Source organism: Balaenoptera acutorostrata, chromosome 11 (genome assembly GCF_949987535.1).
Source record: "Balaenoptera acutorostrata chromosome 11, mBalAcu1.1, whole genome shotgun sequence".
NCBI lineage: Eukaryota > Metazoa > Chordata > Mammalia > Artiodactyla > Balaenopteridae > Balaenoptera > Balaenoptera acutorostrata.
The window spans coordinates 50,924,344-50,939,155 of NC_080074.1; the positions used below are offsets into that span (position 1 = coordinate 50,924,344).

Genomic DNA, 14,812 nt, shown 5'->3' on the forward strand with positions numbered 1-14,812 from the left:
TTGAGCAGACAGTGCACATGGCAAAAAGGAATACTATAAGAAGACAGTCATCAGTTTTGCTATGTCCATTGGAGCTGCCAATAGTTCAGGTGTTCTGTGTCAATTTTATACAAGACACTGTAAAGACATTTTTATTATTTTGATAAAGGGTCATCCCAATGCTTTATAATAATAGTTTTAGTAATATTAGTTATAGTGAAGGGAAGAGAGGCCAAATGTTGGGTAGTTAAGAGTGGGCTCTGAAAGCAGAAGGTCTGTGTTCAAGTCCTTCCCTGGCCCTTCTTGTTAGCTATGGAACTTTGAACAAGCTACTCAGTCTCTCTGTATTTTGGTTTCCTCCTCAATTAGTAGAGATATTACTAGCTCTTAACCCTTCTGATTTTTAAGAGAATTAACTGTAGTATATAATAAGTGCTCATTAATAATTAGTTTTTGCAACCTAAATAGACATTTCTCCAAAGAAGATATACAGATGGCCAATAGGCACATGAAAAGATGCACAACATCACTAATTATTAGAGAAATGCAAGTCAAAACCACAATGAGGTATCACCTCACACTGGTCAGAATGGCCATCATCAAAAAGTCTACAAACAATAAATGCTGGAGAGGGCATGGGAGAAAAGGGAACCCTCCTACACTGTTGTTGGGAATGTAAATTGGTGCAGCCACTATGGAGAACAGTATGGGGATTCTTCAAAAAACTAAAAATAGAGTTGCTGGACTTCCCTGGTGGCACAGTGGTTAAGGATCCGCCTGCCAAGGCAGGGGACACAGGTTCAATCCGTGGTCTGGGAAGATCCCACATGCCATGGAGCAACTAAGCCCCTGTGCCGCAACTACTGAGCCCACGTGCTGCAACTACTGAAGTCACATGCCTAGAGCCCGTGCTCCACAACAAGAGAAGCCACCACAATGAGAAGACTGCGCATGGCAACAAAGAGTAGCCCCCGCTCGCCTCAACTAGAGGAAGGCCGTGCACAGCAACGAAGACCCAACGCAACCAAAAAATAAATAAACAAATAAAAATTTAAAACATAAAATAAAAATATAGTTGCCATATGATCCATCAAACCCACTCCTGGGCATATACCCAGACAAAACTGTAATTCAAAAAGATACATGAGGGCTCCCCTGGTGGCGCAGTGGTTAAGAATCAGCCTGCCAATGCAGGGGACACGGGTTCGAGCCCTGGTCTGGGAAGATCCCACATGCCGCAGAGCGACTAAGCTCGTGAGCCACAACTACTGAGCCTGCGCGTCTGGAGCCTGTGCTCCGCAACGGGAGAGGCCGCGACAGTGAGAGGCCCGCACACCACGATGAAGAGTGGCCCCCGCTCACCGCAACTGGAGAAAGCCCTCGCACAGAAACGAAGACCCAACACAGCCAAAAATAAATATAAATAAATAAATAAATTTATAAAAAAAAAAGATACATGCACCCCTATATTCATAACAGCACTATTTACAGTAGCCAAGACAAGGAAACAATCTAAATGTCCATCAACAGATGAATGGATAAAGAAGATGTGGTACATATATACAATGGAATACTACTCAGCCATACAAGGAAAGGAATATTGCCATTTGCAGCAACATGAATGGACCTAGAGATTATCATACTAAGTGAAGTAAGTCAGAAAGAGAATAACAAATACCATGTGATATCACTTATATGTGGAATCTAAAATATGACACAAATGAACTTACCTATGAAACAGAAACAGACTCACAGACAGAACAGACTTGTGGTTGTCAAGGGGGTGGGGGAGTCGGGGAGGGATGGATTGGGAGTTTGGGGTTAGCAGATGCAAACTATTATGTATAGAATGGATAAACAACACGGTCCTACTGTATAGCGCAGGGAACTATATTCAATATCCTGTGATAAACCATAACGGAAAAGAATATGAAAAAGAATATATAACTGAATCACTTTGCTGTACACCAGAAATTAACACAACATTGTAAATCAACTATACTTCAATAAAATAATTTTTTTTAAAAACGGAAAATAAGTTAACATTTGCCACTCTTTAAAACTCATGGAACTCATTTTAAAAACTTGAAGTGTATATCTATCTTTTAAAAGTTGTCTTGCTATTTAATAGCATCACAATATTTCTAATTACACAGATAATATTACTCTCGATGCTAAAAGAGTATTCTCTGCTTTTTTTTTTTCCAAGCGTGCCTCAATTTGGCTTGAGTTAATTCTACAATTTTCTCCAGGACTTTTTAACCTTCAGGTTGTGAAGCAGCCAGGAAATTGGCCTGTATATTAGAAGTAAGAGTAATACAGGTCTTGATGTTGTCTATAAGCCTATGCACTGCAAAAAAAAAAAAAAAAATTTGGGTTGACTAAAGATTTAGGTCAGCAATGGAAAGAGAGAATTCATGTTGTCTTCATAAAGTTACAAATCAAGTTACAAACTTAAAACAAGTTCACTGACTGGCATGGTAGGATTAGCACAGTACACATTCTACATTCCTCTTAGCCCAAAAAGTGTTACTATCCTTTTTTTTTTTTTTTTCTTAAATCCTTTCTTTCTTCAATTTTCCCTTCCCTAATTCCTTCTTTGCACATCTCAGTAAATCCTAAACATCTGTTGGTCCAGGTACTATTTGCTTTTTCTTAGTGATTGACTATATCACTTCAAGACAAAGAAGCAAATATCTTTCATTACTCTGATGGCATATCAAACAATTTTTAGGAAACAAGTTAAAAATCGGTAAAAGAAAAGAAAGAGGGCTGACAGCAGTATCTCAAAGGCTCAAAAACTCTAGGTTAGGGGCTTCCCTGGTGGCGCAGTGCTTGAGAATCTGCCTGCCAATGCAGAGGACACGGGTTTGAGCCCTGGTCTGGGAAGATCCCACATGCCGCGGAGCAACTGGGCCCGTGAGCCACAACTGCTGAGCCTGCGCGTCTGGAGCCTGTGCTCCGCAACAAGAGAGGCCGCGACAGTGAGAGGCCCGTGCACCGCGATGAGGAGTGGCCCCCACTCGCCGCAACTGGAGAAAGCCCTCGCACAGAAACGAAGATCCAACACAGCCATAAATAAATAAATAAATAAAAATTTTTAAAAAACCCAAAAATCTCTAGGTTAAAGGAATGCAGAAAGCTGGTTTCAGTGTATTAATCCCCACCTGGATGTTCTTGATAAATAGTTCACAACTAATTTGTTTGTTTGAAAGATTAAAAATGGATTTGAAGGGCTGTTTTCACTCAATCTGCCTGGTGTTGATCTAAGCAGTAAAGACAATAATGAAAAATCTCTCAAGAGATTACACTGTAAAGGAGGCGTTTGGGGAGCCGCATGAAGCCAGTTTTTGTCCAGTGCTATAAAAGGGTTTCTGAAATTAAGTGCTAGAGTCTTTGCAACCGTTCCCAATTTCCCTCTTCATGTGTTTGGTGTAAAATTGCTCTCTGTATCTTCAGTCAAAAGATGTGTCCATCTGCCTCTCAAAGATTAAACTGTAGCTGTTAACAAGAAATAGCCATTGGGGAAACATATTTGTTGTTAAAAAGGCATGTTTTCTTTACATGAGATGTTAAGGGAATGACAATAAATCAGCATTCTCCTGCTTTGTATTAAGCTATAGAGTAAATTTTTTGCTGTACAACATTAATCTCAGGAGACACGATGCCTTGATTAATACAGGAGGGCATAACCATTGGCAGCAACATGGATGGACCTACAGATTATCATACTAAGTGAAGGAACTCAGAGAAGACAAATACCATATGATGTCACTTATATGTGGAATCTAAAATATGACACAAACGAACCTATCTACAAAACAGAAACAGACTCACAGACACAGAGAACAGACTCATGGTTGCCAAGGGGGAGGGAGGATGGGGGAGGGATGGACTGGGAGTTTGGGGTTAGCAGATGCCAACTATTATATATAGAATGGATAAACAACAGGGTCCTACTGTATAGCACAGGGAACTAATTCAATACCTTGTGAGAAACCATAATGGAAGAGAATATGAAAAATGTATGTATATGTATAACTGAATCACTTTGCTGTAAGCAAAAATTAATATAACATTGTAAATCAACTATACTTCAATAAAATAAATTTTTAAAAATACCGGAGGGCATAAGATCAAGAGAAAATCATTCTCTTAGCCCAGTAAACTACCTAGAACCATAATAGTCAAAAACAATATTTGATCCAAAACCATATGCTGACTCCAAACAATTACAGACCTCTTATTACAGATATGTTCCTTGGAAGATACATATATATTTTTCTTTCCAATCCCAGCTAGGATTCCTATGTCATTTTAGTCAAAAAAGACAAATAACACAAAAATTAACATTTCAATCAGTAATTCCTCTTACATCAGGTGTCCTTTTTAAATTATTCAAATTATGTAAACAGTTTAATTTGTCTTCACTTCTGGGTTTCCTTCTATTTGTAATTATATATCATCTTGACTTTTTTTCTGTATTTTATTTTTTTTAATGTTTACTCTTTTTTTTTTTTTTTGGCCATGCTGCAAGGCATGTGGGATCTTAATTCCCTGACCAGGGATCGAACCTGCGCCCCCTGCATTGGAAGTGCAGAGTCTTATCCACTGGACCACCAGGGAAGTCCCTCTGTATTTTAATTACAGGGGAAAAGATAAGTACTGGGAGAACTATCTTGAATGTTTTATTTAGTTTTTAAACATAAGAATTGAGAAATAATTTGTTAATTACATGTAAGCATTAATAAACAAAATATAAAATTTCAACAAAATCATAATTAAAGGTGACTCTAATGTCATCCTACTGTGGGGAGGAAACAGATGAAAGGGCAGGAGATATCTACGTATAAAAATAGAGCTACTTTTGAACAAATGCACTGAAATATTATTTAAATACTTATATTTCAGAACTATGCAGGCAAGAATATTCTTAAAATTTATTTATAACATAGATAACTCAATGGGATAATAGAGAATCAGGAATGTGAACTCTGAAGAGAATGTGATCAAAGTGTGAAGGGTTTCTCAGGTAATACTTTTTCTGTTTGATTTCATTGAAAAGTATTGGCATTGTGTTAAGAAATGAGTTATATATTTTCATTGTCATCATTAAAAACTATATTATTCTTAAAATGGTTTTAAAAATGGAATACCAGAGATCTAACAAATTAAATCATACAATTAAGTTTGAGATCACAGGGTAGAGAGTTTGGAGAATACATTCTGGAACATATTGGGTTGGCCAAAAAATTCATTAAGGTTTTTGCATAATTTCTTACGGAAAAAACCTGAACAAACTTTTTGGCCAACCCAATTTTTTTTGTTGTCTGGGGGAATTATTCCTTTTACTAGTATTAGTATTTTTTCCTTGACCCTTTCAAAGTTGTTCACCAAGCTATTCTATTTTTATGATTTGGCTATTGCTATGTCAGCTTCTTGATGTTGATATTTATCAAAATATATTTTTTCTTATCCATTTTATCTATTTCTGAGTAATTCTGGGAACAGCACATAGGTGGATTTATTAACTCTGTGAGTCTCTATCTTTTAGAAGTTGGATGCCTTACATATTGTATGATTCCTGATATATTTGTTCTTGTGTCTGCCATACTATTTTGTGTTTTTATCTATGATACTTTTCCTTTGCTTGTTTTTTCTTATTTTTTTTCTGTCTCAACTGATTAAGATTTTGTTCCATTTTACCATCTACTTATTCGCATATTACATATTCTTTCCCTTCCTCCCTTCCTCCCTTCTTTCCTTTTTTTCTTCCTTCCTTTCTTTTTTACTGTTGACCATTAAAATTTTTTTTTTTTTTAATTTATTTATTTATTTATTTATTTATTATGTTTGTCTGTATTGGGTCTTCGGTTCGTGCGAGGGCTTTCTCCAGTTGCGGCAAGCGGGGGCCACTCTTCATCGCGGTGCGGGGACCGCTCTTCATCGCGGTGCGCGGGCCTTTCTCTATCGCGGCCCCTCCCGTTGCGGGGCACAGGCTCCAGACGCGCAGGCTCAGCAATTGTGGCTCACGGGCCCAGCCGCTCCGCGGCATGTGGGATCTTCCCAGACCAGGGCTCGAACCCGTGTCCCCTGCACTAGCAGGCAGACTCTCAACCACTGCGCCACCAGGGAAGCCCAAATTTTTTAATATTCAGGGACTTCCCTGGCAGCCCCGTGGTTAAGACTCTGCGCTTCCACTGCAGGGGGCATGGGTTCAATCCCTGGTCAGGGAACTAAGATCCCACATGCTGAGTGGCATGGCCAAAAGAAAAAACAAAAAAATTTTTTTAACATTCATACATATGTTTACATTTTCTTAAAATCCAAAGTTAATCAGCATCTTTCTCCTCCTTCTGAAGAAGACAATAATCTTAGCACACTTCACTTTTCTCCAACTACCATATGATTTTTACCTAAAATTTTAGATACATATTTTTCCTAAAAATGAAAATATGATTTTGTTTTTGTTTACAAACAACATTCATTTGCATTTTCCATTATGCTTTCCTGATTCTTTGCCCATTTTTGATTCTTGTACATCCCTATAAATTTAGTTAGCTGAAAAATAGACCTTCAAAGTTTTTCTAATGATGGTCTTTGTCTAAGATGTATACGTACGCTTTACAATATGTTCATAAACTATAGCTTGACTGGCTGTAGAATTATAGTACAGTTATTTTTTCTTCAGGAAGCTTACAGATAATCTATTTCCCTAGGCATCTATTTTTACTAAGAAAAGTCTATAGAGTTAATCTGATTTTTATTTTTCTTTTGTAGGGTTTTCTCTTTATCTTAATATTCTGCAATCGTGTCTAGGCGTTAATTTTTTTCTGTTTTTGATTGGGAATGTATATTTTAATAGAATATTTTGCTCATGTTTTTAGTATTTAAATATTTGCATATTTAAAACCTTTAGGAACTTGAAGGCAAAAGAAACTCCATTAGGTTAGATTTTTTTTTTAAATGTGTTAAAATTGATATATTTCTAAGTAACACTCAGTTGGTCTGCCCCTTTAATAAGTACATCAATTAGAACTTTCATTTGCAATATAAGTAATTTTCAAGAACCAGAAGCCCAAAATGCTCAGCTATGAAAAAATGGGAAAAAATTAGACATTAATTTTTTTTAACATCTTTATTGGAGTATAATTGTTTTACAATGGTGCGTTAGTTTCTGCTGTATAACGAAATGAATCAGCTATACATATACATATATCCCCATATCTCCTCCCTCTTGCGTCTCCCTCCCATCCTTCCTATCCCACCCCTCTAGGTGGTCGCAAAGCACCGAGCTGATCTCCCTGTGCTGTGTAGCTGCTTCCCACTAGCTACCTATTTTACGTTTGGTAGTATATATATGTCCATGCCACTCTCTCACTTCATCCCAGCTTACCCTTCTCCCTCCCCGTGTCCTCAAGTCCATTCTCTATGTCTGCGTCTTTACTCCCGTCCTGCCCCTCGGTTCTTCACAACCAGTTTTGTTTTTTTTTTTTAAAGATTCCATATATATGTGTTAGCATACAGTATTTGTTTTTCTCTTGCTGACTTACTTCACTCTGTATGACAGACTCTAGGTCCATCCACCTCACTACAAATAGTTCAATTTCATTTCTTTTTATGGCTGAGTAACATTCCATAGTATATATGTGCCACATCTTTTTTTTTTTTTTTTTTTTTGGCTGCATTAGGTCTTTGTTGCTGTGCGTGGGCTTTCTCTAATTGTGGTGAGCAGGGGCTACTCTTCGTTGCGGTGCGCGGGCTTCTCATTGCGGGGGCTTCTCTTGTTGTGGAGTACGGGCTCTAGGCATGTGGGCTCCAGTAGTTGTGGCTCACGGGCTTAGTTGCTCCACGGCCTGTGGGTTCTTACCAGACCAGGGCTCAACCCGTGTCCCCCACACTGGCAGGCGGATTCTTAACCACTGCGCCACCAGGGAAGCCCAATGCCTCAGTTTTTTTGTTTGTTTGTTTTCTTAACATCTTTATTGGAGTATAATTGCTTTACAATGGTGTGTTAGTTTCTGCTGTATAACGAAGTGAATCAGCTATACATATACATATATCCCCATATCTCCTCCCTCTTGCGTCTCCCTCCACCCTCCCTATCCCACCCCTCTAGCTGGTCACAAAGCATCGAGAGGATCTCCCTGTGCTATGCAGCTGCTTCCCACTAGCTATCTATTTTACATTTGGTAGCGTATATATGTCAATGCTACTCTCTCACTTTGTGCCAGCTTACCCTTCCCATTCCCCGTGTCCTCAAGTCCATTCTCTACATCTGCGTCTTTATTCCTGTCCTGCCCCTAGGTTCTTCAGAGCCATTTTTTTTTTAGACTCCATATATATGCGTTAGCATACGGTATTTGTTTTTCTCTTTCTGACTTACTTCACTCTGTATGACAGACTCTAGGTCCATCCACCTCACTACAAATAACTCTATTTCGTTTCCTTTTATGGCTGAGTAATATTCCATTGTATATATGTGCCACATCTTCTTTATCCATTCATCCGTCGATGGACACTTAGGTTGCTTCCATGTCCTGGCTATTGTAAATAGAGCTGCAACGAACATTGTGGCACATGACTCTTTTTGAATTATGGTTTTCTCTGGGTATATGCCCAGTAGTGGGATTGCTGGGTCGTATGGTAGTTCTATTTTTAGTTTTTTAAGGAATCTCCATACTGTTCTCCATAATGGCTGTATCAATTGACATTCCCACCAACAGTGCAAGAGGGTTCCCTTTTCTCCACACCCTCTCCAGCATTTACTGTTTGTAGATTTTTTGATGATGGCCATTCTGACTGGTGTGAAGTGATACCTCATTATACTTTTGATTTGCATTTCTCTAATGATTAGTGATGTTGAGCATCCTTTCATATGTTTGTTGGCAATCTGTATATCTTCTTTGGAGAAATGTCTGTTTAGGTCTTCTGCCCATTTTTGGATTGGGTTGTTTGTTTTTTTGATATTGAGCTGCATGAGCTGCTTGTGTATTTTGGAGATTAATCCTTTGTCAGTTGCTTCATTTGCAAATAGTTTCTCCCATTCTGAGGGTAGTCTTTTTGTCTTGTTTATGGTTTCCTTTGCTGTGCAAAAGCTTTTAAGTTTCATTAGGTCCCATTTGTTTATTTGTGTTTTTATTTCCATTTCTCTAGGAGGTGGGTCAAAAAGGATCTTGCTGTGATTTATGTCATAGAGTGTTCTGCCTATGTTTTCCTCTAAGAGTTTTATAGCGTCTGGCCTTACATTTAGGTCTTTAATCCATTTTGAGTTTATTTTTGTGTATGGTGTTAGGGAGTGTTCTAACTTCATTCTTTTACATGTAGCTGTCCAGTTTTCCCAGAACCACTTATTGAAGAGGCTGTCTTTTCTCCACTGTATATGCTTGCCTCCCTTATGAAAGATAAGGTGAACATATGTGCATGGGTTTATCTCTGGGCTTTCTATCCTGTTCCATTGATCTATATTTCTGCTTTTATGCCAGGACCATACTGCCTTGATTACTGTTACTCTGTAGTACAGCCTGAAGTCAGGGAGCCTGATTCCTCCAGATCCGTTTTTCTTTCTCAAGATTGCTTTGGCTATTTGGGGTCTTTTGTGTCTCCATACAAATTGTGCAATTTTTTGTTCTAGTTCTGTGAAAAATGCCATTGGTAGTTTGATAGGGATTGCACTGAATCTGTAGATTGCTTTGGGTAGTATAGTCATTTTCACAATGTTGATTCTTCCAATCCAAGAACATGGTATATCTCTCCATCTATTTATGTCATCTTTAATTTCTTTCATCAGTGTCTTATAGTTTTCTGCATACAGGTCTTTTGTCTCCTTAGGTAGGTTTATTCCTAGGTATTTTATTCTTTTTGTTGCAGTGGTAAATGGGAGTATTTCCTTAATTTCTCTTTGAGATTTTTCATCATTAGTGTATAGGGATGCAAGAGATTTCTGTGCATTAATTTTGTATCCTGCTACTCTACCAAAGTCATTGATTAGCTCTCGTAGTTTTCTGGTGGCATCTTTAGGATACTCTATGTATAGTATCATATGATCTGCAAACAGTGACAGTTTTACTTCTTCTTTTCCTGTTTGGATTCCTTTTATTTCTTTTTCTTCTGTGATTGCTGTGGCTAAAACTTCCAAAACTATGTTGAATAACAGTGGTGAGAGTGGGCAACCTTGTCTTGTTCCTGGTCTTAGAGGGAATGGCTTCAGTTTTTCACCATTGAGAATGATGTTGGCTGTGGGTTTGTTGTATATGGCCTTTATTATGTTGAGGTAGGTTCCCTCTATGCCCACTTTCTGGAGACTTTCTATCATAAATGGGTGTTGAATTTTGTCAAAAGCTTTTTCTGCATCTACTGAGATGATCAGATGGTTTTTATCATTCAATTTGTAAATATGGTGTATTACACTGATTGATATGCATATATTGAAGAATCCTTGCATTCCTGGGATAAACCCCATTTGATCATGGTGTATGATCCTTTTAATGTGCTGTTGGATTCTGTTTGCTAGTATTCTGTTGAGGATTTTTGCATCTATGTTCATCAATGATATTGGCCTGTAGTTTTCTTTTTTTGTGATATCTTTGTCTGGTTTTGGTATCAGGGTGATGGTGGCTTCGTAGAATGAGTTTGGCAGTGTTCCTCTCTCTATATATTTTGGAAGAGTTTGAGAAGGATAGGTGTTAGCTCTTCTCTAAATGTTTGGTAGAATTCGCCTGTGAAGCCATTTGGTCTTGGGCTTTTGTTTGTTGGAAGATTTTTAATCACAATTTCAATTTCAGTGCTTGTGATTGGTCTGTTTATATTTTCTATTTCTTCCTGGTTCTGTCTCAGAAGTTTGTGTTTTTCTGAGAATTTGTCCATTTCTCCCAGGTTGTCCATTTTATTGGCATATAGTTGCTTGTAGTAATCTCTCATGACCCTTTGTATTTCTGCAGTGTCAGTTGTTATTTCTCCTTTTTCATTTCTAATTCTGTTGATTTGAGTCTTTTCCCTTTTTTTCTTGCTAAGTCTGACTAATGGGTTATCAATTTTGTTTTTCTTTTCAAAGAACCAGCTTTTAGTTTTATTGATCTTTGCTATTGTTTCCTTCATTTCTGATCTGATTTTTATGATTTCTTTCCTTCTGCTAACTTTGGGGTTTTTTTGTTCTTCTTTCTCTAATTGCTTTAGGTGTAAGGTTAGGTGGTTTATTTGAGATGTTTCTTGTTTCTTGTGGTAGGAGTGTATTGCCATAAACTTCCCTTTTAGAACTGCTTTTGCTGCATCCCATTGGTTTTGGGTCATTGTGTTTTCATTGCCGTTTGTTGCTAGATATTTTTTGATTTCCACTTTGATTTCTTCAATGATCTCTTTGTTATTTAGTAGTGTATTGTTTAGCCTCCATGTGTTTGTATTTTTTACAGCTTTCTTCCTGTAACTGATATCTAGTCTCACAGCGTTGTGATTGGAAAAGATACTTGATATGATTTCAATTTTCTTAAACTTACCAAGGCTTGATTTGTGACCCAAGATATGATCTATTTTGGAGAATGTTCCATGAGCACTTGAGAAGAAAGTGTATTCTGTTGTTTTTGGATGGAATGTCCTAAAAATATCAATTAAGTCCACCTTGTTCAATGTGTCATTTAAAGCTTCTGTTTCCTTATTTATTTTCATTTTGGACGATCTGTCCATTGGTGAAAGTGAGGTGTTAAAGTCCCCTACTATGATTGTGTTACTGTCTATTTCCCCTTTTATGGCTGTTAGTATTTGCCTTATGTATTGAGGTGCTCCTGTGATGGGTTCATAAATATTTACAATTGTTATACCTTCCTCTTGGATCGATCCCTTGATCATTATGTAGTGACTTTCTTTGTCTCTTGTAATAGTCTTTATTTTAAAGTCTATTTTGTCTGATATGAGAACTGTTACTCCAGCTTTCTTCTGATTTCCATTTGCATGGAATATCTTTTTCTATCCCCTCACTTTCAGTCTGTATGTGTCCCTAGGTCTGAAGTGGGTCTCTTGTAGATAGCATATGTATGGGTCTTGTTTTTCTATCCATTCAGCCAGCCTATGTCTTTTGGTTGGAGCATTTAATCCATTTACATTTAAGGTAATTATCGATATGTATGTTCCTATTACCATTTTCTTAATTGTTTTGGGCTTGTTATTGTAGGTCTTTTCCTTCTCTTGTGTTTCCTGCCTAGAGTAGTTCCTTTAGCATTTGTTGTAAAGCTGGTTTGGTGGTGCTGAATTCTCTTAGCTTTTGCTTGTCTGTGAGGGTTTTAATTTCTCCATCAAATCTGAATGAGATCCTTGCTGGGTAGAGTAATTTTGGTTGTAGGTTTTTCCCTTTCATCACTTTAAATATGTCCTGCCACTCCCTTCTGGCTTGCAGAGTTTCTGCTGAAAGATCAGCTGTTAACCTTATGGGAATTCCCTTGTATGTTATTTGTTACTTTTCCCTTGCTGCTTTTAATATTTTTTCTTTGTATTTAATTTTTGATAGTTTGATTAATATGTGTCTTGGCGTGTTTCTCCTTGGATTTATCGTGTATGGGACTCTCTGCGCTTCCTGGACTTGATTGACTATTTTCTCTCCCATATTAGGGAGGTTTTCAACTATAATCTCTTCAAATATTTTCTCAGTCCCTTTCTTTTTCTCTTCTTCTTCTGGGACCCCTACAATTCACATGTCAGTGTGTTTAATGTTGTCCCAGAGGTCTCTGAGACTGTCTTCAATTCTTTTCATTCTTTTTTCTTTATTCTGCTCTGCGGTAGTTATTTCCACTATTTTATCTTCCAGGTCACTTATCCGTTCTTCTGCCTCAGTTATTCTCCTACTGATTCCTTCTAGAGAATTTACAATTTCATTTATTGTGTTGTCCATCATTGTTTGTTTGCTCTTTAGTTCTTCTAGGTCCTTGTTAAACGTTTCTTGTGTTTTCTCCATTCTATTTCCAAGATTTTGAATCATCTTTACTATCATTACTCTGAATTCTTTTTCAGGTAGACTGCCTATTTCCCCTTCATTTGTTTGGTCTGGTGGGTTTTTACTTTGTTCCTTCATCTGCTGCGTATTTGTCTGTCCTCTCATTTTGATTAACTTACTGTGTTTGGGGTCTCCTTTTTGCAGGCTGCAGGTTCATAATTCCCATTGTTTTTGGTATCTGCCCCCAGTGGCTAAGGTTGGTTCAGTGGGTTGTGCAGGCTTCCTGGTGGAGGGGACTGGTGCCTGTGTTCTGGTGGATGAGGCTGGATCTTGTCTTTCTGGTGGGGAGGACCGCGTCCAGTGGTGTGTTTTGGGGTGTCTGTGAACTTAGTATGATTTTAGGCAGCCTCTCTGCTAATGGGTGGGGTTGTGTCCCTGTCTTGCTAGTTGTTTGGCATAGGGTGTCCAGTACTGGAGCTTGCCGGTTGTTGAGTGGAGCTGGGTCTTAGCGTTGAGACAGAGATCTCTGGGAGAGCTCTCACTGATTGATATTATGTGGGGCCAGGAGGTCTCTCGTGGACCAATGTCCTGAACTCGGCTCTCCCACCTCAGAGGCTCAGGCCTGACAGCCGGCCGGAGCACCAAGACCCTGTCAGCCACACGGCTGGTGAATGGTTCTTCAGCAACACTCCTGCAAAGGCTCCTTTCTCTACAGATTCCCAAGTCCTCTCACCTGGAGAGGCAGCACAGCCTGCCCTAGGGGATACAAGGATGAAGAAGTTGCATCCCGACCTCAAGCACTCTCTTTAGGAACAGGCCCACAGTGAAACTGAAAGATGCAATTCTGGGTCACAGCTTGTATTAGAGTGGTTAAAATGCATAAAAACTTGTGCTGAGCAATCACAGGCGGCTTGGAAAAAATCGATGAGGTTTTGCAGTCTGTAATCCCACTGGCTTCCAAGGAGGCTCTGCGTCAGCACCACGGGCAATGATGTCAGTGGAAGGTATTATATTGCTGGTCCCGCTGACAACCTGGCAGACCTTCTGGTGGGCTCCTGTTTACTTACTTTGGATCCATCCTTGCCCTCTGGATTCTCTGGAGACTTTCTCTTCAGCATAATGACTATGTTTGTGCAGCTAAAAAGTAAAGCAACGGGCTGGAACTGCTGGCACCGCCGCTGGATGCTGCCCCACCGCAGCTGCTCACGTGCAGGGCTTGGCATAGCCCAGCCTCCGGGACCTCTAGATGTTAATTTTTAAAGTATATTTACCCGTTTGACACATGGTGAAATTCATCAGTCCGATGACCCTTGTCTTTCTTTCACTCTGAGAAATTCTCAGCATTCTCTCTTGTCATATTGCTTTGAGCCTATTTTCTCTGTTCTTCCTTTTGCAGCTCCTGTTAGATTATGTCAGGCTCTCAGCTTCAACTGCCTGCAGCTATATGCTTCTGTCTGATTTTGTTTTGTTTTGCCATTTTTGATGGTAATACCTTGGTTTCTGGACCACATATTTCCCCTTCTTGCTTTTAAGTCTGGCCATGTGCTTTTCAGTTTACAAGATCTAGTTTACCAAGCTATTCAATTTTTAATTGAAGATGGGAGTTTTAGCATTGGTTCCACTCACCATCCTGACCTGGAAATCACCAGAACTTGTTTAAAAGAGAAAAGCAAATAAACACTATACTGTGGATACATGTAAATGCAGGATGCTAAACTTATGTAACCACTTACTTAACCCCAATCAATATTTCTTTCTCTGCAATAAAATAAGACGAAGTTTTAGCTGAGTCACTCTAGCAGTTATGATTGAGTTACATGAAGGTAATTCCATAGGCCTCTGTTATCTACTCCTAATTGAAGAAAAAGATAACTTTCTAATTCTCCACAAGCAAATAGTTGCCATGACTCAAAC

General features: G+C 38.6%; 1 non-coding gene across 1 annotated transcript; it reads right to left on the reverse strand.

Annotated features, from left to right (window-relative positions):
- Window positions 1–4,532: 4,532 nt before the first annotated feature.
- On the reverse strand, window positions 4,533–4,605 carry TRNAG-UCC (transfer RNA glycine (anticodon UCC)). The gene has a single exon. It is a non-coding gene; the product is annotated as a tRNA-Gly (tRNA).
- Window positions 4,606–14,812: the final 10,207 nt, after the last annotated feature.